Source organism: Eutrema salsugineum, unplaced genomic scaffold (assembly GCF_000478725.1).
Source record: "Eutrema salsugineum unplaced genomic scaffold, Eutsalg1_0 scaffold_24, whole genome shotgun sequence".
NCBI lineage: Eukaryota > Viridiplantae > Streptophyta > Magnoliopsida > Brassicales > Brassicaceae > Eutrema > Eutrema salsugineum.
In genome coordinates this window covers 1,258,024-1,272,321 of record NW_006256797.1, presented here as the reverse complement: position 1 = coordinate 1,272,321, position 14,298 = coordinate 1,258,024, and the positions used below count along the sequence as shown (strand labels likewise).

Here is a 14,298-nt window from a genome sequence, read left to right as displayed (position 1 = left end):
GTTTTAATGTTTCTGATATTATTCCTTTTCTCCCAGATGGACCAGACTTGAGGACAAGTCCTTTTCAAGATGGGGGGCGGGTTGATATGATCATGGACCGCGAGGAAGAACCACAGGTTGGAGAGGAGGTTACCGAGACGGCCCTCATCATACCAGATGGCCCAATGACCCGGTCACACACCAAAAAGCTTGCGGACGCGGTCCAAATTTTGCTCACCAAGCTAAAGGACCAAGGGACGAGCCAAGACATGGAACCAGGTGCTTATCCCAAGACCGTTCTGACGTACCAAGGTACTTGCTAACTCGGTCAGGTGTGTTCCTTGATACTCTTTTTCCTTACACCCGGGTTTATCCCATTGGGTTCACCGGGTGGGGTTTGAACGAGGTTAAGGGGCGCACCATCCTCATGACCGTGGTTCAGCCGGTGCTTGGTTCATGGGACGGGAGTTCAAGAGTCTGATTCGGCTAAGTATGCGAAGAGTCAGTCAAGGGAGCCGAATCGTTATTCAAACCGTTTTTATTACTTATTTGACTTTATTTATTGTCTTTATCATTTCTTAAGCATGACCGATGGTCTGCCTACGATTCTATATAAGCGGATTGTACTAGTCATTTTAGGACATCACCTTTTCAATAAAATTTTGAGTTTCTCTCTTTTGTCCTTTCAGAACTTTGTCGATTTCTTGGTGGTTAGCCAATAGATCTTTCGGTTTATCAAGCTCTCTTCATCGAGTTTGACGCAGCCTTCATTCACAATAGATTAAGGGAATTTCATAGTCGTTATTGGGGCTTAGGGACTTTCGGGAAACACTTTTTCTCACGCCTTAAAATCCATAACCGCGTATTCACTTTCTCTCTTGTTCCACCCCCTTGTTTTACTCTTTTCTTTGCGATTGGGCCTAAGGATTTTCGAGACCAGTCTCACGCCTTAGCATATTTCTCATTGGAACGATCTAAAGTCAAGGATCTATCAACCTTGATCCGACCAAGCGTGTGACAATCTTTGGGAGTTCATATCACCAAATAAACTCCATAAGCACCTGTTTAACACTCCAAACCATGCAAAGCTCTTTTGGACCTAATGCAATCTCTAAAGTCCTAAAACAATGCCTAAATACCTAAAATCTATGCAGATGAGACATGATTTGGACTTAAATATGTACACTAAATGATGCAATTTATGAATATATCAACTCCCCCACACTTATCCTTTGCTTGTCCTCAAGCACAAAGAACAAATGAGATAGAAAGGTTGAATGCTCGGGAGTTCACATTTCTTAAAGATAGAGGATAATCATCAAAAGAGTTCAACTCATGGTCCTAGTTACTAATTCTAAATTGCAATGCAAACTGGTGTACTCATAAAAACTAGTCATGCTCTTCACCAAGTGAACCAAACTCGAGTGTCAATCTTCACAAGAATTCCTAACTCCAGCCCTTTGACATTCATTTAAGTATCATTTGGATCATGCTCATGCAAATCATGTGAACTCATTTGGCAGAGGGATAAGGTTATGAGACAAAGATGATCTCATTCAAAGCTTAGGGGTTCAATGCAGCTCAAGGGATCACTCAAGAAGGAATAAACTTTAACAGAAGGCTAAGGGTAAAAGGCAACTGATGCATACAAGAGTAGTATCCCATCTACCCAATGCCCCAAGTTGGTCTTTCACCTTAACTCTAAACCCATGAAGAACACACCTAAGCTACCCTTCTCTGAAGGCAATCATTGCCTTCTCAACCCACTTCTCACTTCACTCACATTCTTTCCTCACCAGGGGATACATCTTTTCATTTTCAAACTCAGGCTTTGGGGTCTAAACCTTTCACTTAGCTCCTTCTCACTTAACATTGTCTAGCCTCTTTTCTTTTCTCTTTAAACACTTGAGCCTTTTTGGCTTCTTTTCTTTTCTTTTCACTTAGAGGCTAGACTTTACTTTTCAAAACGCAAGAGATTTCTTTCTTTAAACAACAGACCCCAAACCGATCTCTTTTCTTTTCCATCCCCGGGTTCTCATCTCAAACTCTCTCCTTTTCACTCAGTGTTTCCCAAGATCCCTTCCTAGCCTACTCTATACTCATGATGCAGAGCTAGATCTACATAAAACTCTACTCTTGTCGCCCTAAACCCAATTCTTTCTGTCAAGTTTATTCAGAAAAAGGCCTCACATCATCTCACAATAAAGTGTTTTAGGCTTCAAGGAAGGTTTGGTTCAAGGCAGGGAACTGTCTCAAAATGAGAGAACAGCTATTTGAGCTAGCAAAGAGTGGTAAAAAGGGATAAGAGAGCTCAAATATTTTGTGGTACCCATGAGTTCACAATAATATGTACAAACATGATAATTAGATTGTCAAGTTATGGTTTTCACTTTAAACAAGGCTGGAGTTAATCACAACTTGATCCAACTAACACAGAAGCATTGAGACACTAGTTCCAAACATGGTTCACTCTTGATTTCATACCAGTTTAGCAAACAATAGAGAATTAATAACTAGGGCCATGAATTCAAGATCTTAAGATGATTCTCTCTCAAAGAAACCTATCATTACTCACATGCAAGTGATGCAACCTATATGATAATGCAACTAGACTCAATCCTAAAAATGTTAATGCAACTAAAATGAACATTTTTGTGAAAAAATTTCAGATTTTTCTATTTTTATGGTGTTTCTATGCACTTAGATGCAGATTCAAGATGCAAATCAAAATAAGAACAAGAGAAAACATGATTAGTAAACACAAAGCCTCTCCCCCACACTTAAATAACACAGTCTTTTGTGTTATAAAAGCATGAGAAAGAGGAAAAATCAAACATGAAATGCAAAAGATAAAGAAAATGCTAAATTCTTATTTACAAGTGTTTGGAGTAATACCTGGTGTGGTTCTTATGCAAAGGGGGAGTAAGTGGCTGCACCAGGTGAGGCTAGACATCATTGGAGAAGGATTTGGCTTTGCTTGTCCTCCTTTGTACAACATGGACATGTCTTGGACCGACTCGCACACCCATGTCTCAGACTCCTTTTCACTTTGTCCTTGGACCACATCATCCCTAAGTCACCTTAGACCTGAAAACACTTCACAAAACCCATCAAAATATCCTAAAACATGAAAAAGAAGAGAAAAGATTAAAAAGATTTATGTACAAGGATAAGCTTGGGGTGTCTCCCAAGAGCACTTTGTTTTAAGTTACTAAGTTTGACTTTTCATACTCTTTTCTTAGTGAGGGAGAGGAGGAGCTTTGATGCTACTTATCTTGTCCATAAATTCAAGCATGAGGTCCTTGTTCATCAGCTCTTGGACACCAGATGACCCTTTGTCTATGAGCTCTTGTGTGAGGATTGCCCTGACTTTAGCAAAAGTTTTTGATCCTCCAATGCCTTTAACTTGTATTCCACAGCCCCACCATCAAACTTCCAAGGAGTGAGAGTTAAGACTTGAGAAGAAGACCCAAGAGTGAATGGTTTGGTGCTTTTTGGGTCTTATCTTGGGAGTTTGAACTGTTGCCTTTGTTGCCACTAATCCGTTTCTCACTTGGTGTAGGAGATAGAGATTCCAAACAAGCTTCATCATCACTAATGAAATCCCCTTCAAACTCAAGATCAGGTCTTATTAAGGACTCTTTCTTCTTCTCAACTGATGCAAGGGGTTGAGCTTCTTCTATAGTTCCAATACTCCCCACATACTTCATCTCATAGTGTTTCAATTCATCAGAATCATCAGTTATAACTCCACAAAACCCAGCAAGAAGAGGCTTAAGAGGATAAGAGACTTCATCATCTACCTTAATAAGCACCACTCTTTGAGTATCAAAGTCCATCTTAGCTCCATTGGTATTCAGAAAAGGAGTTCCAAGCAATAGAGGAAGCTCTTTGGTTTTCTTCATCTTTATTACCACAAAATCAGTTGGAACTATGCATTCACCAATCTTTAGTAGGTAATCATCAAGGATTCCATATGGCTTCTTTGAGGATGAATCTCCAAAAGTAACAGAGATGGGGTGATGCTTTTTAGAGTTTTGATCCTTATTCTCTCCACCATGTCAAAATACATTACACTGATGCTTGATCCAAAATCACATAAAGCATTATCCACTTTCAAGCTTCCAAGAGAGCATGAGATGGAGAACTTTCCAGGATTACTTAGCTTTAGAATAGTTTTGGGTTTCACCCTTGTTGAACCAGAGCTAAATATTTCATCAGATGTCCTTCCTTGAATCATTCTCTGATTCTTTCCTTCAGAAATCTCAGAATCATTCTTTTTCATATAAAAAAAAACTGACTCCCCACCTTTTTTCTCAATGTTCTCATTGATATCACAGAACAGGAACTCAAACTCATCTATGATGCTGTCCTTATCATATTTTGCCAGGCATTTTGCACTTGAGACATTGCCATGGAGAAGATCCTCAATTTCTTGGACAGCAGCATGATTCTCATCATTTGAAAGGATTGCATTGCAGTATTCTTTTTGATGTGAAACTGATGTCCCTTGTAAAGATCTTTGAGCTTGAGAACTGCAGTGGCCCTTGTTGTTCTCTAGAGTCTTGACTTTGGAAGCCAAGGTTGAAAGTTCAGTTAGAAGTCAGAATAAGTGCAATCCATAAGAACTAAATGATAACACCTGATTTTGACCACTTTTATGGATCACTTTTAATATCTTATGCATGTGTTTTCACTCAGTTTTAAATATTTTTAAGTAGTTTCCATATTTTATAATCTCAATATATTTTTCAGGATATTTTGACAAAAAGAATGCACTTGGGAGCAAAAAGCACAACTTTGGATAAATTCGAACCGCCGGAATTTTGGTAACAAACGGAACCTTTTCCACCGTCTGATCATCCCTAAATTCTGACAGAAAATAGAGGCGACAACCAGCTTTCCAATACAAGTGGAATCAAAGCAATCCAACGGTTAGATCTCCAGATATGGTCGATACACTGAATGCGAATCATCACAGTAAGAAGCTCACCCGCGGCCAAAACGTCATCCGCCGAGGGTGCGAAATTTTAGACCGCGGGAAGCTCAATTCCGAGCCGCAGAAGCCATTTTAAAGCCCAAGTCCCTCTCGTCATTATTCCTACAAGCCCTAGGCGTTCCCGAGAACTCAAGACACTATATAAACCCCTTTTAAGTCGTTTAGAATGTGTGCCACATTTTTCACCATGAACCCTAGAAGAAAGTCACGCCCAGAAAAGGAGCCACCGAGAGGGGCACCATCGGACCTCCGGCTTCAATCTGTTATTCGTTTCTAACCTTTGTCTATTTTAATTCTCTGCAATTCTAAATACTTTTGTGATGTTGAACTCAACTATGTCTGAGTAATTTCCCAGTTGGGTTTTTAAGGCATTTTTTCATAGGGAATTTCATGTCTTGATCTTATGCTTTATTCGATTTAGGGTTCAAAATCTTCTAGGATTCCTTCGTTCATTATTGTTCCCTATGCTGTTTCTATTGCTAACCGCTTAGAAATTGATCTCAGTAATTGGAGCAACGAGAGTGTTGTATCAAATTACCAGACCTAGAAGTGATCGAGCGAAATCGCTATAGGAGACGAAGCTACCTTTAGAGAATCGCGAGCGTGGATGAATTCTGTTTTTAATGCATGATCTTATTCGCAGCATGAGAGCGAGAGTTAATTGCTGTGTTGAGTGATTAGATGATTAGGGTGACGAGAGTTGGCTAATCTTACATGTGTCTATGCGAGTTCGGGATCTTCACTAGTTGATTTCCTTTATCGATTTGTTTGTCTTTTGATCAGTTCATGAAACCCTGCGAAAACCCTTTAGACCCAGTGATTTTTTCCTATTATTTTACAACCCTTTTTTAATTTCGATTTGCATTTTGATTTAGCGACACCAAAACCAAAAACCCCCATTTGCTTGTTCTACTAGTCTTAAGTCTTGATTGATTCGTACTGAAAGCTCAAAATCTATGTGGTTCGACCCCTAAGTACTACTACGCACATCTGTGAACTTGCAGATATTTAGGGATTTGGCTTTGCTTGTACTCCTTTGTAGGACATGGACTTGTCTTGGACCGACTCGTACACCCAAGTCGCACATAAAGCTTGGCTTTCTTCAGTTATGCGACATGGGCTGCTCTCCTTCCGATCTTGCACACCCAAGTCGCACATAAAGCTTCTTGAAAGTTCTGGCCTTCTTTGTTGCTTCTACATGGCCCTAGAAGACACCAACCTGCACACCCATGTAGGTGTGATTTGCGAACAGGTGTGCTACTTGGATCAGGGAAGAACTAACTCGCACACCCATGTAGGTGTGATTTGCCAACAGGTGTGCTAGATGGGACCTGACCTTGTCCAACTCGCACACCCATGTTGCACACCAGGCGGCTCACCAGTTTTCATGCCTTAAGTCCTTGCTCAGCTTGTTCTCAGACTCTTTATCACTTTGTCCTTGGACCACATCATCCCTAAGTCACCTTAGACCTGAAAACACTTCACAAAACCCATCAAAATATCCTAAAACATGAAAAAGAAGAGAAAAGATTAAAAAGAGTTATGTACAAGGATAGGCTTGGGGTGTCTCCCAAGAGCACTTTGTTTTAAGTCACTAAGTTTGACTTTTCATACTCTTTTCTTAGTGAGGAAGAGCATGAGGTCCTGTCTTCTCCATGAATTCAAGCATGAGGTCCTTGTTCATCAGCTCTTGGACACCAGATGACCCTTTGTCTATGAGATCCTGTGTGAGGATTGCCCTGACTTTAGCAAAAGGTTTTGATCCTCCAATGCCTTTAACTTTGTATTTCACAGCCCCACCATCAAACTTCCACGGAGTGAGAGTTAAGACTTGAGAAGAAGACCCAAGAGTGAATGGTTTGATGCTTGTTGGGCTCTTATCTTGGGAGCTTGAACTGTTGCCTTTGTTGCCACTAATCTCTTTCTCACTTGGTGTAGGAGATAAAGATTCCAAACAAGCTTCATCATCACTAATGAAATCCCCTTCAAACTCAAGTCAGATCTTATTAAGGACTCTTTCTTCTTCTGAACTGATGCAAGGGGTTGAGCTTCTTCTATAGTTCCAATACTCCCCACATACTTTATCTCATAGTGTTACAATTCATCAGAATCATCAGATATAACTCCACAAAACCAGCAAGAGGAGGCTTAAAAGGATAAGAGACTTCATTATCTACCTTGGTAAGCACCACTCTTTGAGTATCAAAGTCCATCTTAGCTCCAGTGGAATTCAGAAAAGGAGTTACAAGCAATAGAAGAAGCTCTTTGGTTTTCTTCATCTCCATTACCACAAAATCAGTTGGAACTATGCATTCACCAATCTTTAGTAGGTAATCTTCAAGGATTCCATATGGCTTCTTTGAGGATGAATCTCCAAAGGTAACTGAGATGGAGTGATGCTTTAGAGTTTTGATCCTTATTCTCTCCACCATGTCTAAAGAAATTACACTGATGCTTGATCCAGAACCACATAAAGCATTATCCACTTTCAAGCTTCCAAGAGAGCATGAGATTGAGAAATTTCCGAGATTACCTAGCTCTGGAATAGTTTTGGGTTTTACCCTTGTTGAACCAGTGCTAGAGATTCCATCAGATGTCCTTCCCTGAATAATTCTCTGATCCTTTCCTTCAGAAATCTCAGAATCATTCTTTTTCATATCAAAACAAAATGCCTCCCCACCTTTTTTCTCAATGTCCTCATTGAGATCACAGAACAGGAACCCAAACTCATCTATGATGTCGTCCTCATCATCTTTTGTCAGCCATTTTTCACTTGAGACATTGCCATGGAGAAGATCCTCAATTTCTTGGACAGCAGCATGATTCTCATCATTTGAGAGGATTGCATTGCTGTATTCTTTTTGATGTGAAACTGATGTCCCTGGTAAAGATCTTTGAGCTTGAGAACTGCAGTGTCCCTTGTTGTTCCCTAGAGTATTGACTTTGGAAGCCAAGGTTGAAAGTTCAGTTAGAAGATCAGAATAAGTGCAATCCATTAGAACTAAATGATAACACCTGATTTTGACCACTTTTATGGATCACTTTTAATATCTTATGCCGGTGTTTTCACTCAGTTTTAAAGGTTTTTAAGTCATTTCCATGTTTTAAAATCTCAAAAGAGTTTTCAAGATATTTTGACAAAAGAAATGCACTTGGGAGCAAAAAGCATAACTTTGGATAAATTCAGACCGTCGGAAGTTTGGTAACACAAAGAGACTTTCCCACCGTCTGATCATCCCCAAATTATGAAAAACAATAGAGTAGAAAACCAGCTTTCCAATACAAGTGGAATCAAAGCAATCCAACTGTTAGATCTCCATATATGGTCGATATACTGAAGGCGAATCATTATATTCAGAAGCTCAACCGCGGCCAAAACGTCATCCGCCGGGGGTGCGTAATTTTAGACTGCGGGAAGCTCAGTTCCGAGCCTCAGAAGCCCATTTTAAAGCCCAAGGCACTCCCGTCAATATTCCTGCAAGTCCTAGGCATTCCCGAGGACTCAAAACACTATATAAACCCCTTTTAAGTCGTTTAGAAGGGTGTGTCACATTTTTCACCAGGAACCCTAGAAGAGAGTCACGCCCAGAAGAGGAGCCACCGAGAGGGGCACCATCGGACCTCCTGCTTCAATCTGTTCTTCGTTTCTAACCTTTGTCTATTTCGATTCTCTGCAATTCTAAATACTTTTGTGATGTTGAACTCAACTATGTCTCAGTAATTTCCCAGTTGGGTTTTTAAGAGATTTTTCAAAGGGAATTTCATGTCTTGATCTTATGCTTTATTCGATTTAGGGTTCAAAATCTTGTAGGAGTCGTTTGTTCATTCTTGTTCCCTATGCTGTTTCTATTGCTAACCGCTTAGAAATTGATCTCAGTAATTGGAGCAACGAGAGTGTTGTATCGAATTACGAGACCTAGAAGTGATCGAGCGAAATCGCTATAGGAGACGAAGCTACCTTTAGAGAATCGCGAGCGTGGATGAATTCTGTTTTTAATGCATGATCTTATTCGCAGCATGAGAGCGAGAGTTAATTGCTGTGTTGAGTGATTATATGATTAGGGTGACAAGAGTTGGCTAATCTTACATGTGTCTATGCGAGTTCGGGATCTTCACTAGTTGATTTCCTTTATCGATTTGTTTGTCTTTTGATAGTTCATGAAACCCTGCGAAAATCCTTTACACCCAGTGATTTGTTCCTATTGTTTTACAACCCTTTTTTTATTTCGATTTGCATTTAGATTTAGCGACACCAAAACCAAAAAACCCCATTTGCTTGTTCTACTAGTCTTAAGTCTTGATTGATTCGTACTGAAAGCTCAAAATCTCTGTGGTTCGACCCCTAAGTACTACAACGCATATCTGTGCACTTGCAGATATTTAGAGTTACAAATTTCAAGGTTTTGGCGCCGTTGCCAGGGATTTTGATTCTTTTCTTTGCGAATCTCTGCTTAATTCGGTAAAACTTTTTCTAATTTTTATTTTTCTGTGATTTTTCAGGTACTTTTTCGATGAGGGTCAGAAGCATATCCTTGATCCTCTCGCTGAAGAAGACCCTTTTCTAGAAGGTGATCCATCAGATGATGAGCTTAATGACCCAATCGATGATGGCAATAAATCGATTGGAGAACCAGAATATGCCAGGAAGGGAGAACAGTTGATTGGGGAATGTGATACACACAAACTAGTCGCAGATAGGCGAGCAATTTGACCACCTTTGCCTAAGGATGGCGATTCTGAAGCTAAGGTACAATACATTAGCTATCTAAAAAAGTATAACAGTTTTTCTACTGAACACCCAATAGATCATATTGAAAATTTTGAAGACTTGTGTTCAACTATAATGAAAAATACCGATTACCATATGTGTGTCCTTTTTCCATTCTCTCTAACTGGTAGAGCTAGTAAATGGCTTAAAGCTTTGCCACCTGCGTCCTTCAAGTCGTGGAAAGAGTGTAGAGAGGCTTTCCTAAGTCACTTTTACACCAGAGATCGTTCCAATCTCTTAAGGGACAATATCCAAAAATTATAGCAAGAGCACACAGAAGACCTCTATGAAGCTTGGGAAAGATTCAGAGATTACCAAAGAGATTGTCCACACCATGGTTTCTCCGAGGAGCGCCTGATGACCATCTTCTACCATGGAGTTAATGAAGAACTGAAGTTTTCTTTTGATACCTCTAGCAATGGAGACTTTTCCACTATAACTGTAGATGAGGCTCACGCCTATATCACTAATCTAGCTGGGAGTATCAGAAATAGGAGACTTCTAACCCAATCTAGATGTCCTAAAGTTGAGGAAAAAGAATCATCTGTTAGTAAAGAATACCTAGATCAGATTAGGGAAGGCATCCAGAAGATTCTTAGTGTGATTGGTCCTATTCATAACTCTGATGAGGGAAACAATCATAGCAAGCCCTACATCGAGAAGATGAACAGCTTTGAGGTGGAGAGGAACTTCCAAAGTCAGGAGATGATGTAAACCGCTGATGTTTACCAGATTCAAGAGGCTAAGCAGAATCAACTCCACCATGGGTGGGAGCCTCTCAGCTGTGGCAAAACTGTCACCCACCGCGGGTGGGAAGCTTTTGGCCGCGGCCAAGATGAGTTTCACCGCGGGTCAGGGCACTTCACCCGCAGCTAGTCTAGTTTTGAACCTCCTTTCCAACCTTCTTTCGAGCAAAACCAATCTGATCAATCCAATCCCACAATTCCTCCTTATTATCCTTTCTCCAAGATTAAAGAGCTTGAAAAAGAGGTTAATAGACTCAAAAAGGAGTTGGAGAGTCAATCAAAAAGACATGAGGATTCTATTAAAAAGCTCTCCACACTTTTTCTTCTCCAGATTAGTGATGAATCAAAGGAGACGGATTCCTCCGTTAATGACCTTGATAAACCTTTTTCTGAAAGAATAAATGAATTGGAGACCTCTGATCATTTAAAAGCAATTACCCTTAGGAATGGTTTAGCCTACAAAGAACCAGAGTACCCAAAGGATTTCGAAGAAGAAGAAAAAGAAGGAGATTCGGCTAATAAAGAAGGAGATGAAGTAGTCAGGAAAGAGGGAGAAAAGGAAAAAGAAGACATTCCTCAAGAAATTACTGAAGAAGAACCTATACCGCCTCCTCTTACTCCTGTCTACAAGCCCAAACCACCGTACACACGAGCTTTGAAAGGGCAAAAGAAGGAAAAAAAAAGAGCTAAGCTAAAAGAGATAATCGAGCAGTTAAATGTGAGATTACCTTTCATTGAAGCTTGTGCAATGATACCTGCTCTTAGGAAATACATGAAGGGCATTCTAACAAATTCTCTAGCATTAAAAAGAAGGCGTTATGATGATAACTCATGAATGTAGTTCCATCTTACAAAACCATGTCCCCCAGAAGAAAGAAGATCCAGGAAGTTTTGTACTCTCTTGCACAATCAGGAATATGACTTTTGAACGCTGTCTATGTGATTTGAGATCAAGCATCAACATGATGCCTCTCTCAGTTGCAAACTCCTAGGATATCATACTTTCCAGCCCACAAAAATCTCGCTGATTCTTGTTGATCGATCAGTCAGATGACCAGAAGGATTCTTGGTTGATGTATCAGTCATTATTGGAGAAAACTGTATTCCGACTGATTTTGTAGTGCTTGAATTAGAAATAGAACCAAAGGATCCTCTGATACTCGGTAGACCTTTCCTATCAACTGCAGGAGCAATAATCAATGTTCCGGAATGAAAGATAGACCTCCACCTAGGGAGTCTGATTATGCAGTTCGATATGAACAAAAGTCTTGAGAAACCCACCTTAGATGGTGGGCTTTGTCGGGTTGATGAGCTTGATGTATCTACTGAGAAAGTGTATGAAGAAATTCTTCTTCACGACCCTTTAAAAATCATCCTCACCACCACAAATGATGATCGAAACCTGTTTGAAGAAGTTTCGAAAGGGTGTGCGCAAATGCTTGATAAAGCTGAGGATTATGCGAAACTTGTGAACTATCTGGACCTGAATGAGGAAAATTACATCCCTATTCCTCCAAAAGATACCTTGGCAGCTATAAATGACCTGTGGAGCGAGCTTAAAGCTCCAAAAGTCGAATTTAAGCCTCTTCCTGATGGACTTAAGTATGCTTTCCTTGGGCCAAACTCAACTTACCCTGTCATCATAATTTTTGGCTTAATTAGAGCTGAAACTACTAAGCGGTTAAATGAGTTAAGGAAGTATAGGAAAGCCATAGGTTATTCTCTTGATGACATACAAGGAATCTCCCCAGACCTCTGTATGCATAAGATAAATCTTGAGGACAATGCCAAGAATTTGATTGAAAGCCAAAGGAGGTTGAATCCAAACTTTATGGAAGTGGTAAAGAAGGAGATCATGAAACTTTTGCAAGCAGGAATCATATTCCCTATCTCAGAAGTACTTGGGTTAGTCCTGTGCATGTTGTCCTGAAGAAGGGAGGAGTAACTGTTATCAAAAATGACAAGGATGAAATGATTGCTACAAGAATAGTGACAGGACATCGAATGTGCATTGATTACCGAAAACTGAATGCAGCAACTCGGAAAAGATCATTTTCCTTTACCCTCATTGACCAACTGCTAGAAAGATTGGCAAATCACGAATATTACTGCTTTCTAAATGGTTATTCCGGATTTTTCGAAATTCCAATTAGACCGGAAGATCAAGAAAAGACGACATTCACCTGTCCGTACGGAACTTTTGCCTATCGGCGAATGCCTTTCGGATTGTGTAATGCACCTGCAACCTTTCAGTGGTGCATGATGTCTATTTTCATTGATTTCATCGAAGATTTCATGGAAGTCTTCATGGATGATTTTTCCGTCTATGGATCCTCTTTCGACAAATGCTTCGCAAACTTAGGAAAAGTTTTGCAGCGCTGTGAAGACAAGCATCTTGTCCTGAACTGGGAAAAATTTCACTTCATGGTCTGCGAAGGAATTGTGCTTGGACATAAAATATCTGGAAAAATTATTGAAGTTGATAAAGAAAAATTGAAGTCATGACTAGCCTACAACCTCCAACTAATGTGAAGGGAATCGGAAGTTTCCTGGGGCATGCCGGATTCTATAGGCGATTCATAAAAGGCTTCTCAGAAATTGCTAGACCTCTCACACGTCTGCTCTGTAAGGAAACAAACTTTGAATTCAATGATGAGTGCTTGGCAGCATTTCATAAGATCAAAAACGCCCTTGTTTCTACTCCAGTTGTGCAACCACCTGATTGGGAACAACCATTTGAAATAATGTGTGACGCAAGTGATTTTGCTGTTGGTGCTGTGCTTGGTCAGTGGAAAGAAAATAAACTACACGTAATCTACTATGCGAGTAGAACTCTGGATGAAGCTTAATGTAATTACGCAACTACGGAGAATGAGCTTTTAGCCGTCGTTTTTGCATTTGAGAAGTTTCGACCTTATCTCATCGGGTCTAAATTCATTGTCCATACTGACCATGCTGCAATCAAGTATCTCATGTCTAAGAAAGATGCCAAACCAAGGCTGATCAGATGGATACTCCTGCTGCAAGAATTTGATATAAAATCCGAGATCAGAAAGGAGCAGATAATGGAGTAGCAGATCATCATTCTAGAATTCGAGTAGAAGAGAAACTCCCTTTGAATGATAGTTTGCCAGAAGAAAATGTTTACGCTATGGAGACTATACCTATTGCAGTGTAAGAAAAGCCATCCCAACCTCCTATATGGCGGTCATATGATTTTGACACCCCATGGTTTAGGCATATAGCAAATTACTTAGCTGCAGACACTGAACCTCCACAATTCTTTGGCTATAAAAAGAAGAAATTCTTAAAGGAAATTCGGCATTATTTCTGGGATGAACATTTTCTCTATAGGAGATGTGTAGATGGTTTATTCAGAAGGCGTGTGGCTGAAGAAGAAATGGAAGGAATACTGTTTAAATGTGATAGTTCAGCATATGCAGGACATTTTGCAACCTACAAAACGGTTTCAAAGGTTCTTCAAGCAGGATTTTGGTGGCCTACTATGTTCAAAGACACTCACGCCTACATCTCACGCTGTGACTCATGCCAACGTATGGGCAACATCAGTAAGAGGAATGAGATGCCTCAAAACTTCATTCTTGAAGTCAAAACTTTGATGTATGGGGAATTGATTTCATGGACCTTTCCCAACTTGTTTCGGAAACCAATACATCTTAGTAGCGGTAGACTATGTCTCTAAATGAGTAGAAGCAATCTCTAGCCCTACTAATGAAGTGGTTATAAAGCTGTTTAAATCAATCATTTCCCTCACTTTGGAATTCCTCGAATTGTGATAAGCGATG

General features: G+C 40.0%; 1 pseudogene; it reads right to left on the bottom strand.

Annotated features, from left to right (window-relative positions):
• Window positions 1-10,015: 10,015 nt before the first annotated feature.
• LOC112086045 lies at window positions 10,016-10,087 on the bottom strand (annotated as a pseudogene).
• Window positions 10,088-14,298: the final 4,211 nt, after the last annotated feature.